This window comes from Nicotiana attenuata, chromosome 3 (assembly GCF_001879085.1).
Source record: "Nicotiana attenuata strain UT chromosome 3, NIATTr2, whole genome shotgun sequence".
NCBI lineage: Eukaryota > Viridiplantae > Streptophyta > Magnoliopsida > Solanales > Solanaceae > Nicotiana > Nicotiana attenuata.
The window spans coordinates 47,238,143-47,252,659 of NC_031991.1; the positions used below are offsets into that span (position 1 = coordinate 47,238,143).

Sequence of the window (14,517 nt, forward strand, 5' to 3'; positions counted from 1 at the left end):
CTTAAAGGAACTCACAAGACAAACACACCTCACATGGACCATTGATCACATTTATCAATAGTCCGAATTAATTGTGTTTTTCTCTGTTAAAAATAATTCCATCCCCATTAATCGCAACTGTTGGATCAAAACAATCCAACGACTCCCGCTTTATCTCCCATTATTATTTTCCGTTTATATTCAGTCCAAAATATCCTTATCCCCCATTCAGCGGCTCACGCTCATTCTCTAATTTTTTACATATCGAATCCCTCAAACCCTAATCATTCTACTCATCCACCATCCACCCCATTACCCTTTTCTCTCATCGCTCTCTCGTCCTCTCTTCTCTGAAACCTCTCTGAACTTAGAACTAATCACTGCAAGTCACTGAGAGACCACTGTGAGACCACCATCATCCATATTAGCCAAGAATCTAGCCAACGCCATTCCCATTTTCATCATATACTTCAAAATCTCAAAACACCAAAACCCTAGCCCGAAACATAAAATCCATAGAATCACATCATCACACCTTCATCGGTTCAAATCCGCCATTAAAACCCTGCATGCACCTCCAGATTCGGATGAATCTTGACATAATCATGACGTTTGATGACCAGAGGTCAAATGCAAGGACCTCTACGTAAAAGCTTTGTCTTGAGGTCTGACGGCTTCAATGGCTAGTCCATTCATCACTTCGGAGAGGGTAAATCTTCAAACTTTTTCATCTCTTATTTTGTATCTTACTCCCTTGATTTCCTCACGAGTTTCTTCATCAGTGTTCATTATTGTTTCTTGTCTTCTATCACTTTTGAATCTGAGGGTTCAAAATCTCGAACCCTAAAGCCCAACTCTTTGGCTACAAATACAAGGCTTTAATGCCTTTACCTAACAACGATTAAGTAGCATAAATGCAATTGCACTAAAAGTATTAAAATCTCTACCTATTGTTCACAATCTTTTATTCTTTTCTTTCTTTCATCTCTGGTCGAGGTTAATTGTTCTTGAGCTAACTGTAGGTACTAATCCTTAACGGCTAAAGCTAAGCCTGGTTTGCTAGCCTTAGGAAGGTCAGTATGCTTTCAATTTTGTTTCAATGATTGAATTTGTGTATGGCTTATCATGTATAATTGTTCTTTTTGATTAGCCTAATGTGTGTTGAGTTTTATGTTAGCAGTTGTGTTTTCTTACTTTGTTAGCATTAATATGATATAAAGCATGTTTGTGAGATTGGTTTACATAGCATGATTATATTTCATGGATTTAATATTGATCTTGCTCTGTTTGATTAGACCTAAGCTGATTTCATTCGCTTACTTTTTTAATGTTAGATATAGATGATATTCCACATTGTTACAATGTTAGATATAGATGATATTCCACATTGTTACAAGGCTGTCTTATTTTTCATAGATACCATGCCTATAAGATCTTTACCTGTTTAAGCTCCAAGATAATATGATGAAGATTCACCTTGTCCTGCTCTCTTAGTTTTCCCTTGTTCTCTATGTAGCATGACTTTTGTTACTTTAACTGTACACTCAAAAATACTTATCATAAACTATTGGATATCCTATGAAGTTTGAGTAATCTTCTGGTTTATGTATTTGTAAATTTGTAGGTGATTGCCATAAATTGGTTTAGGCTCATTTAGATTTCATCTTCTGACTCATTAAGTGTTGGAAATTATGTTCATTATTGTGCAATCTTAGTGAAGTATTAGGCCTCGGTTGAATCCCAATAAATGAATACATGTTTGAGTGTTTATTTTTTGCTCACTCTGGCTAATATCTTAGATTACTTAGAACGACATTCTAGGTTTGAAGTCATCTTTAACATAGCAAGTATGCCTATAGGAGTATACTGTTAACAACTTTTTTATTTTGTGATTCTTATTTGACTATGCCTGTTAGAAACGGTGAAGTTATATGTGTTGTTAGATGTAAAATGATTATAAGGTGCCTTCAGATCCTTGGAACCTCTTAAAAAAATTGCTGGGGTTCCATGATTATATGTGATGATAATGTTCTATATGCCTATGATAGTGATTAGCTTACTGAAAACACTTCAAACCTAAAGCATGTTTTCGTATTCTGATTGTTTATGCAATTTTACCTAAATGAGTGCTTCAATTTCAAATTAGTTTATGTTGAGAAGTCTAGTGTTATTCTGAAACTATTTGCGTCTTTAACCATGATTAGTTTTGTTGAGAAAACTTGGATCCTAAAGCATGTTTCGCATGCTGCTATCTATCTCATATTGCATAGAGTGCTTCTGTTATAAAATGATGTTTTGATGATATGATCTGGTGCATTGCTTTGAGTTGGATGTGTTTCACTTAACTAAGTTTTTTGAATGATTTGAGGCACTGTCCTAGACATTCTGTGTTTAAAAGTTTCCTTTGTGAGAACATGTTGAATTTATTTGGCCAGATTATTGGTTGAAGTTCTAAGTCAATATTTGTGTTCAAATCTTTTTGGAGGAACAAAGTTTAGTGATTAATGGCCTTTATTGTGGACCTAATTTCATTGCCAAGGAATCCCTCTCTGGCACAAGCACTGTTCCGGTCCCTAGAAACCTTTGTGAACTCTAAAATGCCAGGGGTGAAAGGGCAACCTTGTATGGGGAATGTGGTTCACTCTATCCGGTGTCTATTGACTTTAACAAATCCCTAGAGGGTAATTACAAATACAATATGGCTTACTTCATTCACATTAGATCATAATTATATTTATATCTTATATTTTTGTTTTTACCTTTTATCCGCAAAATACTAATTAAGTTTCCCTTCTTTTTTTGCATGAGCACATTGGGCCAGTGGAGTTCATTGTGAACTTTGCCCTAAGTCCAATGAACTGGCGTCACGACCCCCATCTCTCACCGTAGGATATCGTGATGACACCAAGTCTCTAAGACTAGGTAAGCCTAACATACATGAAGAAATGGCGGAAATAAAAATAGAACGTCAAATTTAAATCATCTAACTACCATAATAGAACTCAACAATACCCCTGACAATAACTCCCAAAATCGAGTGAGATTAAGTCGTATGCTCTACACGAAAATACTGAAAGATCCATAATGCATTATTGTCTAAGTAAAGAGTAAGCACTAGAAAAAACAAAGGACAGAGGGTGACTTCGAGGCTTGTGAACGCCGGGCAGGTATACCTTGAAGTCTCCAAACTGAATGCTCTACTCATTGGTGCCTAGCCTGCTATGAGGTGCCTGGGTCTGCAGAAAAAGCTATGCAAAAATGTAGGATTATTACACCACAATGATACAAAGAGCCCGTTTGGATTGGCTGAATTTAAGTAGCTTTTAAGCACCTAGCACTTAAAAGCACTTTTTAAGTGCTGTAGCTGGTTTTATAAATAAGCAGTACGTGTTTGGATAGAAGTGCTTAAGCTGAAAAAAAGTTGTTGAAGTGTTTGGTAAAAAGTTCTTATCAACTTTTTTTTTTTGTTAAAATGACTGAAGTATCCTCAATCCATTTTCAATATAAATGGATTAGATAAATTTTAAATTTGTTCAACTTACATTTCTATATCAAATCAGTTTTCTAGGATTAAACTTTGTATTCCTTCCATCTTAAATGAATAGAAGCGAGCGAAATGCAGTAGAAGCCACTGAAATGAAGAACTACAGTACTAAATACTTGAGTTTCCTAAATACTTGAGTGTCTTTGATGAAAAATGTATACTGCAACAAAATATATTCCATGCGACATTTAGCTCATGTTAAAAAATAAAGATATATTCCAACTCTATGTTAGGGCACATATCGATAGAAATTACAACATAAAAGATTATGCCACATAAAAGAAGAAACAGAAAGATAGCATAGAAGGAAGGTAGAGACGAGATGGATAAATGACGGGAAAGACGATGAACGGGGAAGAAAGGAGTAGGATTAGGGCTTTTGTTTTGAAGGTTAATTTTGGAATTATTGAAAAGATAGGGGATAGGAAAATAAGTTACTTGGTCAAACATGGTTAGCTTTTAAGCCCAAAAATAATAAGTTGGGAAACTCCAACTTATGGCTTTTAGCTTGTTTTGACTTAAAAGCCCAATAATTTTAAGCACTTTTTCAGTTGCCAAACACAAAAACAAGCTAAAAACGGCTTAAAAGCTAGTTTGACCAGCTTTCAAGCCCATCCAAACACCTTCAAAGTAAGTATCAAGCCTAACCTTGGTAGAGTAGTGATAAGGTTAGGTTAACACATCTATTAGGATAGAAAAGAAGTCTAATAAGTATAATACAGTGTAATAGTGGAAACGAGGAAATGAGTTAATGAAGAAATACAACAAGATAAGCTACAACTGAACCTATCTCATATAGCAATACTCGTATCAAGCCAACCTTATCTCATATCAAGCCTACCTTATCTCATCACATGCGTCTGAACCCCTAATCTTACATGGATATCAATATCAAAACTCGCACCTCAAGTGCCCAAATGCCACAACTTGCAAAAAGAATCAACAATATCAATGTTTTCACAACAAACATCACATGGCTCAACCACACCACAATGTGTACAAGAGTCTCAATAATAGCAAACTGAAATTGAATAGCTCAACAATTGCTTCAATGTGCTCACGACCTTTACAACTTCAACATAAAAAACTCAACAAGAACCTATTACGTGAAAACAATAACTTCAAGTAAGCAATTCGACAATTAAAGAAGTAACGGATAATAAGAAAGTCAATAACTTCAACTAAAGCATATAAGAGCAATTAACAAGTAAAAAGTGGAACAAGTGTTAACATTGTCAAATGCGACATGTGAGGGTAGATTAATAAATGTAAGGGTAGACTAACAATGAAAATATAACATGCTATGAAATTTCAATTAAAGTCATAAAAAGAGTCCAAATAGCCTAAATCGATCAAATACCACATATATCCCGTGTACCCACTCGTCACCTTGCGTACACGGCTTTAACATATCACAAATAGCACAATCAACCCAAATCCTAAGGGGTAATTCCCCCACACAAAGTTAGGCAAGATGTTTACCTCAAATAAGCTAACTCAATCCACTAGTAAGCATTTTCTGCGAATATCCAACTCTAAACGGCTTGAGTCTAGCAAAAATAATTTTATACCATAAATGCAAACCATAGGAAACTATTCTTGATAATAATGTTGCAATCCTTAAAGAAGATCAAAAAGTCAAACTTAGGCTCGCGTCTCAGAACCTGACCAAACTTTTAAAATCTGAACACCCATTCAATAACAAGTCAAACCATACTAAAATTATTCAGTTTCAACCTTAAATTGATCTTCAAATCCTCAAAATATAGCTTCGGAAGTTTTCATAATTTTTCCTAATTTTTCCAACCCAAAACAATAATTAAATGGTAAAAACAATGATGGATTCATGTATAATAATCAAATCCGATTCAAAGTCACTTACCTCGATCAACTCCTTGAAAATCTCTTCCAAAATTGCCCAAAACTGAGGTCTCTAACTCAAAATATGAAAAATTGAACAAACTCTCGATTTGGAAATCAAATATATGCTGCCCAATTATTACCTTATGCGATCACGGAAAGGCAAACACGATCACAAAGAACAATTTACACCAGCTAATAAAATCCTAGTACGCGATAGCAAAACATAATCGTGAACGCGATGACCAGTGATCTTCATGCTACGCGATAACAGTCAAGGCCACGCGAATGCGATGAACAACGTGTGCCTCCCTATAGCCTCTCCTTTCTTATACGCGAATGCGGTCCCACTCACGCATTCGTGATGAACAAGCACTACAAACATCGCGATCGCTTTCCAAACTTTACGAGCGCGAAGAGTAAAATATCCATCAGTCACTAAGGACTCTACACGATCGTGGAATATCCTTCGCGAACGCGATGAAGGAAACCATAAACACTGAAAACCAGCAATCTCAATACATGAACAAATTGTCCGAACTCGATGCGAAATACACCAGGTGCCCCTAGGACCCCGTCCGACCATACCAAAAAGTCCTAAAACACGATACGAACTCGCTCGAAGCCTCAAATAATATCAAACAACACCAAAATCATGAATTGCACATCGATTCAAGCCTAATGAACTAATGAACTTCCAACTTCTAAAACTAACGCCAGAACATACCAAACAAACTCCAAGTGACCTCAAATTTTGCGCACAAGTCACAAATGACATAACAGACCTATTCTAACTTCCGGAACAAAAATTCGGATCCAATATCAATAATGTCAAGTCTCGGTCAAACTTCTCAATCTTCCAAACCTTCAACTTTCCAACTTTCGCCACTTCAAGCCAAAACGATCTACGGACCTCCAAATCAATATCCGGGCATACGCGTAAGTCCAAAATCACCATATGAAGCTATCGGAACCATCAGAACTACCTTTAGGAGTCGTCTACACAAAGGTCAAACTCCGGTCAACTCTTTCAACTTAAGCTTCCAACTTTGGGACTAAGTATCCCAATTCACTCCGAAACTCACCCGAAACCAACCCAACGACCCCGGCAAGTCACATAACCACAATATAACATGGAGGAGGCAATAAATAGTGGAACGGGGCTAAAATACTAAGAACAACCGGCCATGTCGTTACAACAGGGCTGCCTCTCCTCGCCGCATTCATTATTTGCTGAAGCCTATTGCTGGTTGATTTTTAAATGGGCAAGAATACTTGTCAACCCATCACATTGTCTAGATCCCCAATCTACTTTATGTTACTTTTTTTTTGGGTTAACAAAAAGGCATATATCATAGATTAAGTGACATTACAAGGAGCAAAGTCCAATGGTGGTTCAGTGTTTCAAAAATAAGGTTTATCACTGCCACCATTGTGTGTTGCATTACTAAAGAGTACATTGTTACTATTAAAAGAGTTTGTCAATCTATGTAAACAAAAAGAAAGGGGTTCCAACTGCGCGGTTGTATGTGTAGTGCGCATGTGGAGTGTTCCCCGTTGGTCTGCTAACAACTCTTGTATTACAAAAGAAGGTGGTTGCACAAATCGGGGCATTGTGATCTAGGGTTGCCTCATATTTAGCAAGTTTGTCTGCCACTTGATTTTGCTCCCTGTTAGAGTGTATTACCCATGGTCTATCCAGTTGGTGTAGTAGGTACTTGGACAATGGAATGGATTTCTTGGCTTGTGGCAGCTACTTGATCTAGCTTAATTTCATCAGCCTTCCAAGTAAGGCAATTCCACCAGAAATTCCTTCAGTAGGTGATTGAGCCAAGTGTGAAAATCCAAACTCAGACTTAAGTGTTTCATGGTCTTGCATGTGTGTTTCCAGTAGTGCTACCAACGCAGGTTTATGATAGTTGAGCATGGAGCGGAAGTTGTGTTTGAGCTCTGGTGATTGGGCCCCTCTACAGTTACAAATGACAAACTGCATGGATTGATTATTGAGTGGACTGTGTGGAGTCTCCGTCTCCATTGTTGAGGATCTGTTCACCCGTGCTGGAATTAACACTATTGCAAATTTTCCCACTTCTGGATTTCTTGTTGGACGGATGTTGAGTGAGACACTTAGCAGTTTCGGTGGACAAGTGATGACCACTTTTCTTTCGTACTGTTCTTTTAGGGTGTAAGTTTTGTTCCCATTGATATAGCATAGTATGGGTAGTGTTTCTTGTATCTCTGCCATGGTGGCTGCCACTTCCAATTGAGCTATTTCGTCTAGTTCGTCAGGAGGTGGACTGGGGTGTTGAAGTGGACTCGTTGGTGGAGTGAGTGGATGGTATGGTGAGGCTTGTGCATGGAGTGGTATTATGGGTGCTATGGATGTACGTGGTTGGATCCGAAGGGTAGCTCTAGTGTGTCCACATGTGGTGATGGAGGGACATGCATGGATAGTGGTGTTGGGAATGGTGGTGTCATTTGTTGGTGTTGATTGAAAGCTGACGGGGGGTTCATTGCCCATAGGAATTGGTTGTAAAGTGTCATCCCCATATGCATCCCCTATGTGACTATTTGTGCTATGTCCGCCCGATTTTGCAACATTACTATCACATCCTGGATGTCGATTTCCATGGTGATGGTTAATGCATGCTCTTGCAGGCTCATCGCGAGCTAGTACTGGGGAAATGTTTGTGGTGGTGGATATTGAGTTATGTGGATGGGTGTGGGTTGTGGAGGGTGGACGTGTGGTGGTTGCATAGTGATTGTGTTGAGGAATACAGGGTGTTAATGAAGGTTGGTGTTTGTGAAGGAGATGGTTCTTCGGTGATGAAGTTGTGTGATTTGTTCATTTGAGGAATGTATGTGGGTGAGGGAGGGGTCGTTTGTAGTTTTGAGAGGGTAATGGGGACGGTTGATTTGATATGGGTAATGAAGATGTAATTTCGTGTGGTTTACAGTCGCGTGAAAGGCTGCTTGGGGTTGCTTGTTTTTGGGTAATGGGCTTCGCCAGTCATTGGTGTTTTGATTTGGGTGGGAAGTATAGACATTGGGCCGGGAGGGTGGGGTTTGTAGATCATTTTGGGTTATAGGGAGGATGCAGTTGCCATAACATAGGCTTGTAATTGAGTGCCAATAGAGAGGTGTGAGTTGGAGTTGCATGGTATTCAGTTGGTTGAAATCTCAGTGTTTTTTTCCACGTAGAAGTTGTTTATGGTATGTGTAGGTAATTTAGAAGATGATTTAGCAATTGTGGTCGGTGATTATGTTCGTTGGTGGTGCATGGATTGTGGCGTAGGTGAAGACTGATTATTTTCATGGGCCATTTCACTTGGGTCTGTGGTATTGCTCGTCTGGTCCACTGGGTGAGAGTCCATTAGGATGTTTAGTGTTGTTTCATAAAACAAATTTTGCGGGGTTGCCATTAGGACTTAATTTGTAATTAATAATTATTTATTTGTGGCATGTTTAACCGTGTGTGAGAGATTTAGGTTAGAAGTCATACCTGTGGATCGTGCGCCGGCGGTGGTCGTCATGTTTGGTGGTACGTATTTTGTTAAGGGCGATTTTTCTCTAGTGCGAGTCTTTGATGGAAAGATGACTGTTTGCCATTCATTGGTGGCAGTATTAGGAATTGTGGCAGTATTAGGGTGTGTTTATATTTGGTGTGTGTTGTGTTTGAAGGAGGATTTTCAGTTGGTAATGTGGTGTGCAAATTGTTGGTGGTGGATGCCATGGAAGGTGATGGAGATGGACAAAAGAGTTTCATGTGACCAAGTCTACCACATAGAGTGCAGAGCATATTTAGACCCTCATAAAGTATTTGTTGTCTATGTGTACCAATGTACACTTGTGTTTTGAGGGGCATCTTTAGAAGAACTTCTATACATATTCTTGCACAACGGCCTCTTGTAGTTGCCGACGTGCATGTATCAACTTTTGGTAGGGATCAATTTTTTCCCCTACTCGTTGAAGTATTTAAAAATCATTGAACTCCGTAGGTAGTTTTGGTAATCGTAACCAAATTGTTGTGTAAGTGAGATGGGTGTTGGAGGCAATAAACTTAGGTTCCCATTTGCGCACGGATAGAAAATGATTGTGGGCCCATTGTGAAGGGCATTGAGCATATTTTTTTCTTTCTGAAACATAACTAAGTAGAAATCACACCCTAAATCTATTAAGGGGTAGGTCCTTTGTGGGCTTCCGTAATGCATGTAGTTTGGTTCGTAGAGTTTGATGCCCAACTTTTCTTTCAAAAACATTGACAATGACAGAGAATTTCCATGGTGAATAAAGGCGTGATTTATCAGCTGATGTGAATGATATGGAGATGTCTTGGTGGAGATTGTTTGTTGTTTCATCTGTTAAATCGATATGTGAGTGAGTTTGGACTTTGGTGGCATGTATTGGGGTAGGAGGTGAATTGGTTGTTGGTCAGTAAGGTTTGTGAAAATGTGAGTGGGAGAGGAGTGGTAGTGGCAGTGCTTGGATTTAGAGGTGAAGTTGGAGGTGTATCAAGGTGCATGGAGCTAATGTCCGGCGATTCCGGTGATGGGATGATGGTGGTGTTATTCATCTCCAGAGAGAGTTTTTCCCTAAAAGCTTATTTAATTTATATTACTGTTGTTGTTAGCCCATTTCTTTGTATTGTATCATGAAAATAACATTGATATTTGTGTTCTTATCTTTGCTGTGGTTGTTTTGAAAAAATTATCTTAGGGTAATCAATCTCGTAGGGTAAAAGGTAAATATGGTTAAGATAACATTTCACTTTATAAGGTTAATAATCTCAAAAATTTGAGTATATATCAAATGTTTTGTTAATAAAGTTTCTCTTTTGTTCTCTGGCTTTTCTAACGACTTTTCTGTTAAAGGCATTTGCACAACTCAATCAATTTAAGCTAAAATGATTTTGAAAAGTCTTCAATAGAATCACTTAGGCAAACTTGGCAGCTAAAACGTTTTGGAAAGATAAGCGATGCAGCCAGAATCAATTTGGATCTGGTTTTCAAAAAAGAAAGTTTGCTTTGAAAGTTGAATAACTTAGACCTAAACGAGCCCTTTAAGATACAACCGAGGTTTATGTTTCCCACTTGTAAAAACTTAATATTAGTATAAGCTCATATTTATCTACCTTTTACAAAAAACAACTTTTATCATTTAAAGGGATTTCACGACTTATTTTTAAAGTAAACATTCTTTTCAAAAGCTATAAACCTACTTTAAGGCAAGCACTTTTCAATAAAACTAAAATACTTTGTAACTTAATTAAGCTTTCATATAGGCCCACTTAGCAACCATTAACCATTGATAGATTAGGATATAAGCAATTACTAACAACTTCCCCTCAGAAAAACTAGAATCCGGATTCTGATTGGTTTAGCGAATGATCTTTATAGGCTTATAGGTACCCTAGTATACCTTTTAAACATTAGGTGATGGCTTTTCATAACATCTAAAACCACGAATAGGACATCAAAAAGCATGAATTTCTAAAGAAAGCTAAAGAACCTCTAGAATTGCAACCAAGCATTTGAATTCTATTAAACCAACTTCAAATGATACCAAATTTTGAAGACACGTTCCAGATAGCAAAACGGATCAATTCCATATCCCAAAACCAAATTCCGAACCTGATAGCAAAAAAGTCGACCTACAGTCAAACTCGGGAAAACTTCTTTACCTCAAATTGCCAACTTTGGCACAACATGACTAATCAACCTAGGGACCTCCGAATTCGATTACGGGCATACTCCCAAGTCTAAAATTACGATACAAACCTATTAGAGCCATCAAAACACCGTTCCAAGGTCGTTTTCACAAAAGTCAAACTTCGGTCAATATTTTCAACTTAAGCTTCTAAACCAAGAACCAAAGGGTCCAAATCAACCCAAAACATTCCCGGAACAAAAATAACCAACCCCGCAAGTCATAAAACCATAAATACACCTATGTGAAGTATAGGAAGAGGAAAGGGGCTCAAATACACAGAACGACTAGTTGGGTTGTTACAGGGCACCCTTGCGGGATCGTGATGCATACCCCCGACACTTATAACTAGCAACTGCAGTTCGAATGTAGTTGGTCTAAAAATATTCTAAAACACACCCAAGGACTGGTCTAAAACTATTCTAAAACACACCCCAAGGACCCTAGGACCCTGTCCAATCATACCAACAAGTCCCTGTACCTTATCGAAACTTATCCGTGGCTTGAAATGCCACAAATAACATCAAAACCAAGAATCAAAAATCAAAGTCCTTTTCTTAACTTTTAAACTTTCAAACTTCGTTGAACGTGTCCGAATCACACTTAGACATTTCAGATCATGACCAAACTTCACACACAAGTTCCAATCAACTAAATGAACCTATTCAAAGTCCTGGAGCACCACCCGGAGCCCGATAACACCAAATTTTACTCCAAGTCAAACATAGCAAATTCAAAAACCTTCAAAATGCAAACTTTCGACAATAAGCTCCGAATCGCTCCTGGACCATCCGACATTAAATTTGCTTAATATGTCGACTTTGTCACAGTAATCATAGAACAATACTACCAAAGTTTCATCAAGGATATGGGTTCATAATTTATTAGCAAAGTTCACAAGGACATGAAAATAGAGATATTTAACAAATAAAGCATTACTACGGCTAAACCAAGTGTAGTGATCATGTTCACATAGCCATCAAATGATTAAGCATGTTCCGTATACAATACATCCTCAAAATTAAGGCATATTAATAGCCTATGGTGTAATGTGGTCATAAGTCACACATAGCACCTGTATACACGCTCTTCACCCTATCTACATGTTGCTTTTCACATCACAAAAATAGGCAAATAGGGCCAAATTCTAAGGGGTATTCTCCCAAACATGATTAGGCAAGACACTTACCTCAAACAAGCCAAAATAATACTCTAAAAATGCCTTCCCGCGCGTAACGACCTCTGAACGACTCGACTCTAGCCAAAAACAACTCAATAACATCAAATAATCATAGGAATCAAACCCAAACGATAATGACCGAATCTTTTATCAAATACTCAAAGTCAGCAAGAAAGTCAACCTCAGGTTTGCCTTCCAGAACTCGACAAGACTCACAAATTTCGACAACCCATTCGAATACACGTCCAACCATAAAAGTTTCATCCAAAGCTGACTCTGGATCGATGTTCAAATCTCAATTATTCACTTTAGAAAAGTTTTGCTAAAAACCCCCTAATTACGCTTCTATATCAACCAATCAAGTGCCAAAATCAAATATGGAATCATGTATAATAATCAAATTCGAAAAGTACTTACCAATCCAAGTGGGTGAAAATCGCCTCAATTCGAGCTCCCAATCTCAAAATATGATAAAAGGAGCAAAACCCTCAAATATAATAACTTGTAGATCTGCTCTAGGAGTACCCTTCACGATCGCAGCTAATGGCCACGCGATCGCAAAGCACATAATCATTGTCGCCCTTAAAACCAACAACGCGATTGCGCTAGACCAATCGCAATCGCAGAAGACAATCCACTTCAGCATCGCGAACGCTCTTGATACTCAATTTTGCCCTCACATTCCCCACTTAGCCTTTGTGAATTAGCATATTTCATAATGTATTTTATATGTTCTTAAAAAAATTATAAAATATTTCTTATAATGACCCAGCCGATCGGTCTGAGCATTTGCATTCTGTTTAGCTATTTGAAGTCTTGAGTAGCTCCGTTTGATGTTTTATAACTTGCGTTAATCGTCAGTTTTAGTTTTCAGGTGATTCGGGATTGATTTGGAAGAATGGTTCTCAACTAGGAAGCTTTAAGTTGGAAGAGTTGACCAAGTTTGACTTTTTAGTATTTGACCTTGAATCTGAATTTTGATGGTTCTGTTAGGTCCGGATGGTGATTATGGACTTGGGCGTCTGCTCGGATTTGTATTTTAATATTTCTAGAAGGTTTTGGCATTATTTGGCGAAAGTTAAAAATTTGAAGGTTTAGAAGGTTCATAAGTTTGACCAGAATCTGACTTTTATGATATTGGATTCGGATTGTGGTTTTGAGAATTGGAATAGCTTCCTCATGTCATTTGGGACTTGTGTGCAAAACTTGAGTTCATTCCGAGTTAAATTGATATGGTTAGACACGAGTTTTGGAAGTTGAAAGTTCATTAAGTTTGATTGAGGCGCGATTTGTGTTTTTGATGTTGTTATGTGTGATTTGAGGCTGCGAGGTAGGTCTGCGTTATGTTATGGGACTTGTTGGTATGTTCGGCGGGGCCTTCATGGGCTCGGGTTAGTTTCAGACGTGGTTCGGATCATCTTTGGTCACGTTGGCAGTTCTGGTGCTGGTTCTACGCACCTGCCTATATTTGGCCGCAGCTGCGGACGTGATTATGCGATGGATTTCTTGCTTCTACGAAGAGGAGGTATTGTGGTGAGTTCTGCTTCTGCAGAAGGATAAGCGCAGATGTGCAAGCGCTTTTGTGGGGTCAGGATCGCTTCTGCGAGAATGGGTGCGAGCTGGGTGTCCGCTTCTGCGGTGGTACAGGCATTTCTACGGAGTTGCAGAAGCGGAAGATACTCTGCAAGTGCAGTCTTGGTTCTTTAAGTTGTAGTCATAGATGCAACGTGTTGGCTTGCAAATGCGAGGCTGTAGGTGCGACATTTTTGTCTGCAAATGTGAAAGCACCTGGGCATATTCTATTTAGTTCGAGGTTTTGATTCCTCTGTCACATTTTTAGATTTGGAGCTCGGTTTTAGGCGACATTGGAGAGGGATTTCACCACATGGATTTGGGTATGCATTCTTGACTTGCTTTTGATTATATTTCATCAATCTATCTTCGATTTGGGCATTTAGATTATGAATTTTAAAGAAAAATTGAGGGTTTTTGTCTAAATTCCCCTAAAGTGAATTTTTAAGATTTGAACATCGATTCAGAGCCAGATTTTGAGTGAAACTAGTATAGTCGGACTCGTAATTGAATGGGTTGTCGGATTTTGTGAGTTTTGTTGTGTTCCGAGGTGCGGGCCCGAGTTTGACTTTTTGGTTAACTTTGGGCTTTTGTTTAAAAGATTCCACCTTTATCGATTAGGGTTGTCTCCTTTAGCATTATTTGATGTTCTTGAGTTGCTTTTGGATAGTTTTTA

The 14,517-nt window shown here is 38.2% G+C and overlaps 1 long non-coding RNA gene across 1 annotated transcript; it reads left to right on the top strand.

Annotated features, from left to right (window-relative positions):
* On the top strand, positions 216–2,690 carry LOC109223676. The gene is made up of 2 exons (XR_002067630.1): positions 216–688; positions 1,002–2,690. It is a non-coding gene; the product is annotated as an uncharacterized LOC109223676 (long non-coding RNA).